Raw genomic sequence first — 14,384 nt, 5'->3', positions numbered from 1 at the left:
CTAAAGTAAAGGACTTTTGGGTGATCATGATGTGTTAGTGTAGGTTCATCAATTTTAACAAATGTACCACTGTGGTGCAGGATGTGGATAGTGGGGGAGATTGTGTGAGTGGGAAGAGTATATGGAAAATCTCTGTACTTAGTGCTCAATTTTTCTGTGAATCTAAAACTGCTCTAAAAAATAAAGTCTATTTTTTAAAAGCATCAAGTAAAAGCACTTAGCTGTACAACCAAAATTTCTACTAATGAAAAACTAATGTTTTTCATAACACATATTTGGTTTCTTTACTGAGATGCAGACCGAAATAGATTCACAGGATTAAAAAGGAATCAAGAAACGTAAATCTCAAGTTGATAGATATCTCAGAAATAGTCTAATGATTTTCAAACTGTTTTAGAAAACCATTCTTCCAATCTGTATCTTCTTATCTATTGTGCTAAACTCCTCTATAGCATCCTTATAGATTGATGCATGACAACCTTTAGGAACAGAAAATTTACTTACCTTCCAAAGCTCTAATTATTAGAAAGTTACCCTTACCGAAATCAAAATCTGCCTTCCTCCCCTGGTTCTTCCTCTCATTCTCTAGTTTCAAAGACAATACTTTCAATTCCTCTTCTATTGGAACCTTCAAATATTTGAAGATTGCTACATCTTCCCTCAGGTTTTCGCTTCTAACTGTAAACAACTGGAGTTCCTCCAACTATCCCTTGGGCATGATCTGATTATGTTGTTTAATTATATTAATTAGACCTGAGGGAAATAAAGGACACACAAGCCTGTCAAGTTTAGCATTTCCAAAATACCAAATACCACTAATAACCTAAAAGAAATTATAGGTATACTATCTACAAAGGTTCCATTATTAAATATTTTAGGAAAATGCTGAATCAAAAATAACATTTGACCACGGGACTTCTTGAAACCTTGATTGTTCTTATGTGCATTGTGCATATCCAAGATAGAAATAAAATTGGCAGCATTCCCTAATATGTGATCATGGAATTTTTTTGTGTGTGTGAAACACGCAATGTTTGTAGGATACAAGCACTCTGAAGTACAGGTTGGTAAATGATGGACTAATTTTTTTCAGTCATTCTTTCAGATTCTTTATTCTCCAAGAAAGCTACTTCCAACTTGAAACGACCTTTAAGTATAAAAGCATTCAGTCGTTCAACAAATTTCTGTGGGTCCTCTATTAGTAAGCAAGAAATAGTCTCTGCCCTTAATAAGCCTACTTAAGTGAGTCTTCTTAGGGAGGTTAGACCATGGGTGAGTTGGAGGTAAGGGAGAGAAGCTAGGAGCGGTGGTTATAAACACCGCAATAATAGACAATTATACTAAGCCAAGACCGGAGTATGGGATTGAGAGTGGAGTAGAGAAAAGGGGGAAAGTGCGCTGCTTACAGAAGTAACTACAGATACAGAGAGATGTAAATGTAATCATGGAACTGGAGGCATAGACACAGAAAAGGGGCATAATTATGAAGAGCCTTATAAGGCCAGGCTAAGAAGTTTATATTTTATTTAAAAGTTTAGTCAAGAGATTGCTCAGGAATTTAGAAAGATCTCAGTGACTGAACTATAGGAAGACAGACTGCTTTTATTTGCTTGTTTTAGGAGGTGTGGTACATGGCTGAGATAAGATATAAATTCAGGAAAGTATCGATCCAGAACGATGGGAGTAACCTAAACAAAGGTAGAGAGAACAGGGCAGATTTGAGAAATGTTTAGGAAACAAAAAATAAAACTCAGTGATTGACTGTGTAAAGTGATAAAAAGTCAAGAAAACCTGAGGCACTGGCCTAGGCAATAGAGCAGATGCCAAAGACAATACATTAGGGAGAAAAACCCCTGGGCTCAATTCTCAGCTCTACCAGGTAATACAAGGAGCTATAATTCTGGTCAAGTTCTTTTAACACTGAATCTCAAATTCTTCATCCACAATAAAGGGCTGCATTGGTTATCTTACGGTTTCAAAACTGTAAAACATATCAGAAAACTAAAATATCTTCATTTTTATTTCTATCATATTTGGGGAATCAAGTTCTGTTTCAATTTTTCCCTTCCACTTTTTCCCACTCTAGTCTTGATGATCCTGCACTCCTACTTCTCAAACCTGTTCCCTATTTCCCCAGTTTTTCTAGGATATCACTGTAGTTTCTCACTTCAGAAAAAAAGCTAGGTAATTTCCTGTAAGCAAATCAATCTCCCAAAAATACTGCTTCCGTCACTTCCCAGTTCATACATATCTTTTATGGCCCCTAAATACCTATATAAACTCATCCAGATTTCTTACTGTATCCCAGTATTTAGCCTCAACCTAACTCTCCAATCCTCTCTCACTTCTACACTGAAATCCTTGATTCAAATCATTCTCCCCTGTTCACTATCCACTGAGCATATCCAGTTCACTATCTGGGCTTTATTCAAGCCCTCCAGCTTATTGTATTCTGCCCACTTGAAACATATTCATCTTTCAATATCTGGTAAATAAAAGTCTCTGAGATAGCTTTCCGATGATTCCAGCAACAGCTCTGTCCTTGGAATGCCCATAATATTTATACGGTCTGTCTGTATCACTCATTTAGGAGTTGGCTAAAAGCTATGCATGTCCTCCATACCACATAGATATATAAAATCATAAAAAAAATTGATACAATTGAAACTATTTTTAAAACTCCAAGGACAAAAGTATATACAAAAAGTGTTTTTCATCCCACTTTACAAATGTAGTCATTATTGATCTAGGCACATAGAAATAGTATATATTTGATTTGATTATTAAAGCATTAGCTTTGCAAAGCACTGTCTGACAGAAATATGAGATAAGTTGCATAATTTAAAATTTTCTAGTAGTTCACTCATAAAAGTAAAAACAGAGGTCGAAATTAATTTCAATAATATATTTTATTTAACACTATATATTCCAATGCTATTTCAACATGTAATCAGTCTTTAAAATTTCAGATATTTTACATCTTTTACTTGATTTTTAAAATTTATTCATTTTTAAAACTGAGATATAACTGACATATTGTTAGTTTTGAGTGTACATCATAATGATTTGATGTTTGTATACACTGAGAAATGATCACCACAATAAGTCTAGTTCCCATCTGTCAACTTAGTTTGTCAACTTACAAAAATTTTTATTGTAATGAGAACTTGAGATCTACTTGCTTAGCAACTTTCAAATATGCAATACAGTAATATTAGCTGTAGTCACCATGCTGCACATTGCATCACCATGACGTATTTATTTTATATCTGGGAGTTTGTACCTTTTGATCCCTTTCATCCATTTTACATCTTTGTTTTTCTGGTACTAAGTATTCAAAATATACCGTGCATTTTATACTTGCAGTACATTTCAATTCACAACAGCCATATTTCAAGTGCTCAAGAGTCACATATGGCTAGTGGCTACTGTACTGAACCATATTTAAAACTAAAATTTATAAACCACAATTTAATAACAATTACATATTTTTGAGATATAACCGATGTAACAGTGTATCAGTTTCACATGTATAACATAATTATTTGATACTTGTACATATTGTGAAAGTCACTATAATAAATCTAGTTGACACTTATATTGTTATATTATATTGTTATATATCTAGTTTACTTATATTGGTTGTTACAAATAGAAGTGACAAGCTGATAACTTTTATGGACACTAGTAGCTCTTAATATCTGCCAACTGGTAATAAACAGGTAAAAACTTCAACAGAAAAATTAATCAACATTAAACTGAAAATATCAAAATTCTCATACTTTGTACAGTCATCCCTCAGTATCCTCAAGATTGGGTCCAGCTGCCTCCCCCCAAAATCCACAGTTGCTGAAAGTCCCTTACATAAAATGACATTTTATTAGCAAATAACCTATGCGCATCGTCTCTTATACTTTAAATCATCTCTAGATTACTTATACCTAATACAAAGTAAATGCTACGTAAATAGTTGTTATATTGTATTGTTTAGAGAATAATAACAATAAAAAAATCTGTACCTATGCAGTACAGACCCAACCATTACAGGTCTAACTACATAGTACACATCAGTGACAACATAATTTTTTCTCCCAAATATTTTCAATAAGCTGTTTGTTAAATCTGCAGATGTAAGAACCTGCAGATATGGAGGGCCTACTGTATTCTCTAAAGCAATGCTATATATTCAATAGACCCTCCTATGATGATGGAAATATTCTATATATGCACTTTCCAATACAGTAGCCATTAGCTAGCTACATGGAACTAATGAGCACTTGATATGCTGTTAATAAAACTGAGCAACTAAACTTTTAATTTTATTTATTTTAAATTAATTTAGAGTTAAATAGCCACATGTGGCAAGTGGCTATGGTTTTGGATAGTGCAGCTGAAAATTATCAATCATATTTTTAAAACGCATGATCGTTTTCTAAAATACAGACTGAGAATCTGTAAATTCACTTATTTATCGCATGAAACTTTCTAAACCGTATCTTTTTCAGAACATTTGGTAATTATTAATTTCCTTCTAAAGAATTATTAACTTCATTCATGTCATTCTAAAAAGTACAGGTTTTGTCCCAACTGAATGAAGATCTCTACCTTTTCACATGGTAGATTTGATACATAATCTTTAACAGATCCATTTTTCTTTTACAGGCCTTCAGGAGGTGAAAGATTCTAAAGCAGAAGAAAAGCCAGGGGCTGTGTGAAAGGCCTGCCAAGATGATGTAGGTATGAAGCAGCAGAAAGTGGTAGAATTCCAGACTGTGTTACTGATCCAATCACCCAAAGATGTTCTACATTTTAATATTTTTAAAAGCATCTTTCCAGTACCAAGCCTTAAAAATACTGCTGCTTCTGCGATTCTAGTCTTGTTACTTATGATTCTGCTTTCTGAATGGTAGAAATTTACGGCAGATCATAATAATTAAATGACATAATTCTTCTCATTTCTCAATAAAGTCTTTTAAACAACTTCTATGCCTATAAGCAGAGATATACTCAGTCACAAAAAGTTGATTTTATGTAGGCCATTGATAAAAGAACATTGAGTTCAGATGCAGTGACTGAAAAATAAGCATATAAAAAGCTTTATTTACTTCCCAGTTTTTACAAACTCTTTTGGGGGAGCACAGTTTTAGCAAGAATGAGACTAGTCCCACAGGTCACTTGATCCTTGAAATAGCTGTTATGTGCTTATATACATTATCTTCATAGAGTTCATTTAATTAATTATCCTAGTTTTCTGAAAAGCAAAGAAATGGCTCAAGACTACTGCTCTGTAGGGGAGGAAAAATAATTTTCCCTCTACACTTCTACGTTCTTGGCTGGAACATCCTTGTCACATAAGATATTAATAGGAGGAAAAAAAGTTTAATAGCATGTATCCCTCATTTATACATGGGAGAGACATGGGAAAATAGTTGAAGTCACCACCCTAAATACCATCTTCAGCTGAAGACAAAAGATAATAGGGGCGGGGAGACTCAGTTACAGGACATTACCAGGAAAAGCTCTGTAAACAAGGGTAAGGTTGTTATATAGATTTAAGTTGTGATCTGCATGGATAAGGGTTTCCAGAGATAATATTATACCCCTCTTTCAAGTATTGTGAGGGACACACCCCTACAAATGAGATTTCCCTTACAAATGTAAATATAGTTTACAAAAGGTAACTTCTATTTGGTTTTCAGAGCTTCTCCTAAGTCTGTATTCTCTTAAAATTAACCAGCCTAAAAGAATCCTTATGCCAAACAGAAATATTTTGGAGTGACAAATTCTGTTACCCACTACAGCTCTTAAGTAACAACCCAAACAGCATGTTACCATACTAAATTCTGTAGACACTGGTAATACAGTGCTATTTGTGTAAAGCATTGCATGATGATGTCATGACAGCTACAATGTCACTAGGTGATAGGAATTTTTCAGCTTCATGATAATCTTATCAGGTCACCGTCATATATGTGGTCTGTCACTGACTGAAAACTCATTATGCATCACTATGCAGCACATGACTATGTATATATTATGAAAAACATCAGATAGACAGTCAGGAGAAAGAGGTGCAAACCTCAACTTTCTCATCCATAAATGGTGTGGTACTAGATGATCAAAGTCCTCCAGCTCTAATATTTAATATACATGTCTATATATTGAAATGAGTATTTATCTGCCTTATAATAATAAGAATCAATCATGGAATCTTAGAATTTTTGAACTGAAAGCAATGTTCTAATTCACATTCTCTGGCAGACTGGAAAACTTAGCAACTAAGATGTGATGTGAACTGCCCAAGATCAAACAGAAGAAGCTGAGCAAGAGCCCAGACCTCTGGCCTTACAATCCAGGGCTCTTTCTAATGTTTCTTTACATATCAAATGGATGGAGGAATAGTTCAGAAAACCTAACTTATGAATCAAGTCATTTTTTCTGCACAGCACCGTATCTGGGTTTAGATCTTGCATTGCTCCTACCTATACACCCTGAGATATTATCCATTTCTAAAATGTAATCCAGCTAACAGATGCTGTGGCAACAGAAAGACTATTACTACTTCTCCCAATCTATTTTTTTCCCAACAGCATTACTGAGATGTAATTCACATACCATACAATTCATCCCTTTAAAGTATACAAATCAATGAGTTTTAGTTAATAATTAATTTTAATTGTGGTAAAATACAAATAACAAAATTTGTTAAAACCATTTTTAGGTGTAGCATTAATTACATTCACAATGTTGTGCAACCATCATCACTATTTTCTAATATTCTCATAGTTACAACTTTTGAAAAAGTCACTCCACTTCTAAATTGCTTGCTGGAAAATTTATAAAACTATAGTATTTACTCTCAATGCGGGGAGAGGGGCAATGCTACCCACAAGGGGGATAAAAACTGGTCTTTGAGGGAGGTAAAAAATCTCAGATAATGGTTTATGGTTTTCCACATCTTAATGCTTTCTGACAAAATCTTATTCCTTAGTGTTTAATTTCTCTTGCTAGATAGAAATTAAAAATTAAATTAAAATTTTCTCTTTAGGGATGTAATCACGAAAAGGTTGAAAAACACTACTTTAGACAATGTTCATCCTGCAAAGAGGCTGTATCCCACGAAAACCCAAGCCAAGCTGTAAATTGCCTAGCTACCCACAAGAACTGATTTTATGCATAATGTTAAACAAAATAATGAAAAAATTATCTTGCAATTTTAATATTTAAATAAAGTGGAAAATAATGCACACTAGCTAACACAGTTTTAAATTTATCCCAAATGTTGACAATTAAGAGAAAATAAAAACTAACTATAAACTGGAGAAGAAAAAAATAAGGGTAGGCTCTTTGATGTCACAGTCTTAATTATTTTTATAGTCTCACTTTGTAATTATCTATCCTCTATTTCCTCTTCTTCCTCTCTCCATGAAGATTAGGGCCAGATCCATTTGCCTCTATCACTGTATTCATAGCACCAAGCACAGTTCCTGGGTCATTCAACTATTTAATCAACTAGAATAGGGACAAGAAAATAAAACAGAAGGAAAGAGACAGGGAGAGATAGAGAGGAAAATAAAAATGTTCTATAGGTAGCTGGAAAAAAAAGACAGTTCCTGTAGGTGTAAAAGAGAAATTATCTGAATTAACAGCATACAGGAAAATGCTGAGGAACATGAGATGAAAAAGATGGCAATAGTGGCTTTGGGTTTCAGTTCACTGTGTGAGCCTTTCAGGTAATATCACTAACTCCAGTCAACTTATTTTTATGTTCTCCCTGCCCTTTTCCTTTCAAAGGGAGGATGGAAGAGGTGAATGCTCCCATGGATATCTGTATATAGGAGTTGTGGACAAAAAAGGGGCCACATATTAAACCTGATGAGCTCAGAGGAAGCCTGCATGGTGGGCCTCACAAACTCAAGAGATCGTAAGTAACCACATAGGATAGTCTGAACATAAAAATTCCTAACTAAAACCATGTCATGGTAGCTTCCTTGACAAAAGTCAATCTTTACCTTAAGTAAGCCTGTCTATTGTCTTTTTCATCTAAGTAATATACTTTTGAGATGTCAGGGTAATCTTTTCCAGACCCCTTGGGCACACCCACCATACCAGAATATGAGACCACAGAACCCCTCATTGTTATCTTGTTATCCGAATACCATCTCTATGTGCTATAAATACTAAGTTTTAACTGTCCTATATCCACCACATTGAAGTAGGTGTCCCTCTGTTTTACTTTTTAGCCAACCCCAGAGATTTCCCTTTGCTTTCTCCCACTCCCTTAATCTACTACCAATGGATTTCATGTAACCTTCCTTATGTCTGATCCTTTGATTCTAATGTATAAAATAAGCTGCAAAACTGCCATTCTCTGGAGTATTTTCTCAATCCATTGAGATTTTGCTTCCTGGCAATTGTCGTCAATTTGGCTCAAATAAACTGATAAAAATTCCCTACAGGTTTGGACATTTCTTACATCCACAGAGTAAATAATGAAGCTATATGTTTAACCAGAGAAATACCTATATATAGTGATTTCCTCGCACCAGACCTCTATAAAGTACCAGGCTCCTATCCTCATCATATATAATCCATACTACGACAGTCCCTCCCTTATCTGCAGTTTCAGTTACCCAAGGTCAACCAGTCTAAAAATAGAAAATTCCAGAAAAAACAATGTTTTAAATTGCATGCCGCTCTGAAGAGCATGATGAAATTTTACATCATTCTGCTCCATCCTGCCCAGATGTGAATCATCCTTTTGTCCAGTGTATCCACCTCACTCCATTTCATCATGTAGGCATTATATCATCCCACATCATCACAAGAAGGGTGAGTATAGTACAGTAAGATATTTTGAGAGACCACATTCACGTAACTTATATTATGGTATATTGCTATAATTGTTCTATTTTATCATTAGTTATTGTTGTTAATCTTTTACGCTGCCTAATTTATAAATTAAACTTTCTCAGAGGTATGTATGTATAGGAAAAAACATACATAGGGTTTGGTACTATCCATAGTTTCAGGTACTGACTGGGGGTCTTGGAATGTATCCCCTGCAGATAAGGGGGAAGGGGGACTTTTTATTTAAAAACTTAACAGTACACTAGAATATCCCTTTATGATTCAATACCATGATTTTTAGATGCTACATCAGTTTGATGTTTCTTTTTAAGGCAATTCTGCAGAAATATAAACTTGAATTTCCTTATGAAATGTATATTGTCTTTATTCCACATGGTAACAAGTTTTCCTTCAATCAACATTCATTTGACAATCAAAGATAACTGAGTAACATACTATGATAGATGAGTAACATACTATGGTAACTTACAGATTCCTGAAATCTTGATACAAAGCATACATAACAGAACGGTTTTATTATAATTTCTACAGTTATTTCAACAAATGAGAAAATGTACATGAAAACAATTTATAAACCATAAAGCGATATACAAAGCAAAGTTACTGTTATTCACCACCAGATGGTGATCATGTCTTGTTTAAAGCAAAATGCTGACACCTTATTTGGAGGCCAGCCAGTTGACTGCTAAAAATGATCAATAAGCAAACCAGGGTATCTAAATAAAATGTTGGTGATTTTAAGTCTGTTCAACTGAAGTATCAATAAAACACATGCAATAAGAAATAGGTTCTGCCTGAAGACTTCTAAAGGAGCTGATCTGTTCATGTGAATATTTGATAACTCTAGAATTTAAGGTAAAAGACAGTACATGTTTCTGGCATTCTTATATAGGTTATTTAAGCATTCATATCACCCTGAACTTCTTTAACTGCTGAGAAATTTCTACTCAGTAAAATGGTAACACTAAAAATTTCAGAAAACAACAAAAAAAAACCTTTATTATAAAAATGTTGGGAAAAACACAAAATAGACTGGTATACTAAAACTCCATGAATTCATCATCCCACTTCAACTTGTACACCTCAGTATGTTATTTTAAAGGAAATCCAGATATTATGTCATCCATAAATACTTCCAAATCTTTTAGGAATAAGAACTCTTTAAAAATAACCATGTTATTATTAACACCTAAAATGTTAGGTGTTCCTTAATATCACAGAATTTCCAGTCAATTAAACAATTTTAAAATATCTTCAATTGACCAAGAAATGAAATTATGTTTTATTCTTACCTCTGTAACAGATGCTGGCAGCACCTCACCTTTATCCCCTCTGCACTTACAATTCCAGTGCAAGTCAACCTGCAAGCATGTGCAAGTCTTTGCATGAGGGTTTTTTCTGACTACTAAGCAGAGGAGTTAACCATTCCTGGGAGCAGCCTTCAACTGGTAACTGGCAGAAGCTTCTTTATCCCTTGTCTGGGATAAGTCTCAGATATGATCTACACTTTTCTCTCAAAGCTTATCAGGATTCAGCTCAGTTGCCTATAAAGTAACTTACTTGATAACACATCCTGTATTGGCTTTTGTTTCCTTCCCATCTCACTTCCTCCTCCTTTGTCATTGTTTCTTGGCATCACTTTCCAAATAAACTACTCACACTCACATTTTTGTCTCAGGATGTTTCTTGGTAAATCTAACAAAAGACAACCTCTTAGTTTCTGAATGAAAGCTATGGACATTCTAAGAAAATGCCAACATAAAATTTCTGCAAATATGTTCAAAAAGTTTACAGACAACCCAAAAGGCATATAAACATCTCAGTTTAAAGAACCCTTCCTCCTACAGGTTCAGGAGAGCTATCTCAATTATTTGATTAAGGTAACTGTTGAAGTGTTTCACTGGATTGTTCAGTTATGTTGAAAAACTTCTCCACCCCTTCATGCTTGCTTCACTGCCAAAGAAGCAGCATCATTATCTCAATACTTATTTCTTATGTGCATAAAATCTAATTGAAAATGAGGCAACTGTTGGCTGATATTTCTACATTTTAAAGAAAAACAAATGTTCCTAGGAGTGGTTTGCTAAGCCTAGGTCCCTCCAAAAGCCACAAATATGAAAAAGTATTTTCATCTACATATGACTTTCAATGGATATTTTTTAACTGCTGCTGACCCCAAACAGCAATACAAGAGTAAGGAACTTGTGGTGATTTTTTTGAAAATCTACTAGGGGCAATCGTGCTTTGGGGCTATGATAAAGTCCCCTTCCCTCCTGTGCTCAGTCTCCATTTTATCACCCGTCTGTCCAGAACCCACCATAATCTGACTTCCATTAGTTAATATTAAATGGGTGCTTTAGTCTTTGTCTTAATTTGGCAGCATGTGACACTGGTGACCACTTCTTCCTTGACACCTGGCCATCCTATGACACCACTTTTTGGATTTCTTTCATTTCTTTGTCCCTTTTAAAATTCCTCTGCAGACCCTATACTTCTGCCCTCTCTTGAAAGTTGGTTTTATTTTAGGACTTCATTTCTTTTGTTCCTAAGTTATCTCATCCATCCCTTCGTTTCATTTTAAATATGTTGTGTCTCATTGTGCTGGTTATGGATATATTCAAATAATGGAAACCTTACCAGAGTAAGGCTTCACAAATAAGGGGTTACTTTTTCTCATGTAATAAAAAGTCCAGAGCAATGAGTTTCTCATTTTGGTTTAATGGCTCAGCAAATCCACCATGCTGAACTTCTCAGAATTCTCAAACATCTCATGCCGTTTATAGCCACTAGACCTTAGTATGTGCAGTGCCCTCTATTCTCAACCCAGCCCTACTCATCCTCAGAGTTGCTTGATTGTTGCTACCTTAGGAAGTCATTCTTCTTTCCATTCTTTTATTATTCTTTTATATCATTCTTTTCACCTTATCAGGATTAAGTGCCCCTGCTGGGTGTCCCAAAATGATTCTACTTATGCATCTTACTGTAACATAAACACCTACTTGCTCACCTCTATCCCACACTAAACAGGCCTGTATCTTCAGCACCTAGGACAGTGCCCGCCACATAGATATTTAATAAAGACTTGTTCAATAAATGATGTGGACTTTAAAAAAAAAAAACTTTTTCATAAACACAAACTTCTCCTAACTCAAGTTACTGGTTGAGTGGAAAAGAAATAAGAACACACGTTTCTTGTTCACACTTAAGGAAAGAGATAAAAACACAGTAAACGAATTTCTTAAACCACTAAAGAAAATGTGTAAAATAGAATATCCATTTTGGAAATGTGCATTATGTCACCCAATCAACTATCCCCATGCTATCAACTTACAAGTGGACAACCATAAACTGGCTTTTATGAGTAAGCTTCCTAAGAAGAAAAGAGAACAGAGTAGATAAGCAAAACAACAAAACAGAAGAGACTATGACTTAGAACTCTCTTCTCAGTCACCGTACTCCCAGTCTCAAGCAACCATTAATCTGCTTTTTATCCCTATATATTTGCCTTTTCTAGAGTTTCATATAAATGGAATAATTTTGTCTGGCTTTTTTCGCTCGGCATAATATTTTTGAGATTCACCCATGTTCTACATCTACCAGCAGTCCACCCATTTAATGTGAGTAGTATTCCATTGTATGAATATATTTGGGTTACTTCCCTGATGAGTGTTTGGGTTACTTCCAGTTTGGGGCTATTATAAGTACAGCTGCTATGAACATTTGTGTCCAAGTCTTTGTATGGACATACGTTTTGATTTCTATGGGGTAGATTAGTGGGAACTGATGGGTTGTATGGTAGGTGTTGATTTAACTTAATAAGAAACTCCCGAACGTTTTGCCATTAGTCGCATCATTTAATCTTCTCACCATTACTGTGTAAGAGTTTCCAGTTGATTCATATCCTCACCAACATCTGAGGTACTGTTAATCAATTTAAAAGAATGTATTTTCTACGTTGCTTGGTAGTGTTCCAGAAATGTCAACAACACCCAGTTAGTTGATAATGCTGTTCATATCACCCATATTCTGGCTGATCTGTCTAGCTGTACTACAGATGTGTTAAAATTCAATTACAACTTTGGATTGTATATACTTTTCAGTTCTGTTGACTTTTGCTTCACATATTTTGAAGGTCTCTTTGGGGGTAAAAACACTATCAAACTTATTAATTCTTCCCAATAAATTAACCCCTGCTAATATTCCTTGTTCTGAAGTCCTCATTTTCTGATATCAGTATAGCTATTCAGCTTTCTTATGATAAGTTTTGCACAGTATATAATTTTCTATTCTTTTATTTTTAACTTATATCTTTATATTTAAAGTGGATTTTTGTAGCATATGGTTGGGTCTTGCTTTTTTATCTACTCTGACAATCTCTTTTATTTAATTTTAATTAATTTTAACTTAAATACAGCTAGCTAGTGGTGACCATATCAGAGAGAGCAGCTTTATGGCAAGGGTTAGCAAACTATGATACACAGGCAAATGCAGCCCATCACATTGTGTATAACCCGCTCACTAAGAATTTTACATTTTTAAAGAGTTCGAGTGTGGGAGGCGGGAATCAAAGGAAAAAGAGTACTTTTTAACACATGACAATTATATGGAATTCAAATTTCAATGTCTATACACATAACATTTTATTGGGACACAGCGATACTTACTTATCTAATGTCTATGGCTACTTTCATGCTATACTGGCAAAACTGGCAGATCTGTTGATAAAATTTCAACAAATACTGTATAGACCACAAAGCTTCAAATATTCTTTAACATGTTTTTTTCTTTCCCCCTCTTTAATTCCCTACACACACACTTCCACCCTTGACCTACAGATGTTGCCATCTCCCCTTAAGAACTGGATCTCTGAAGGCAGGGCGCCCCCGGAGCACTCAGGGCCTGGTGCACCCGGGGTATGGTCCATGGCTCCACCAGGGGTGCGAACCCAGGACCTTCTGCGTGTAAAGCAGACATGCTAACCACTACACTATGGAGCCACCCCCAACAGGTGGTTCTTTACAGAAAAAAACTGACGAACCCTGATTAAAACCATTTATATTTAATGCAATTATTGATATAACTGGATTTAAATCTACAATCTTACTATTTTTTTCCTATATATCTCAACATTTCTTTATTCCTTTCTTCCATATTCTCCTGCCTTCTTTTGGATTAACTGAGCATACTTTAGCATTCATTTAATATCCACTATTGGCTAATTAAGTATACTTCTTTATTTTAGTAGTTAGTGGTTGCTCTGCATTTTACAATATGCATTTTTAACTCAACACAGTGCGCCATATAATAATATTCTTCCACTTCACATAAAGTGTGAACATTTTTTACCCTTAACACATTGTACTCATCTTCTATCTTGCTTTGATCCTTTATACTATGTCTGTCATACACTTTACTTCTTTCTACATATGTTGTAAAACTTACATTGTATTTTTTTGTTTTAAAGTCATTATCTTTTTAAAAGACTTTTAATTTTAGAGAAAATCTATTTCACA

At 34.6% G+C, this 14,384-nt stretch overlaps 1 protein-coding gene across 3 annotated transcripts in view; it reads right to left on the bottom strand.

Annotated features, from left to right (window-relative positions):
- The window catches only part of RSF1 (remodeling and spacing factor 1), a 107,702-nt gene that overhangs the window by 75,089 nt on the left and 18,229 nt on the right, over positions 1–14,384 (bottom strand). The window lies entirely within an intron of this gene.

The sequence above is a fragment of the Pteropus vampyrus genome, unplaced genomic scaffold (genome assembly GCF_000151845.1).
Source record: "Pteropus vampyrus isolate Shadow unplaced genomic scaffold, Pvam_2.0 Scaffold141, whole genome shotgun sequence".
Lineage (NCBI taxonomy): Eukaryota > Metazoa > Chordata > Mammalia > Chiroptera > Pteropodidae > Pteropus > Pteropus vampyrus.
The sequence above is the reverse complement of the archived record's forward strand: the minus strand, read 5'-3'. Positions and strand labels throughout refer to the sequence as shown.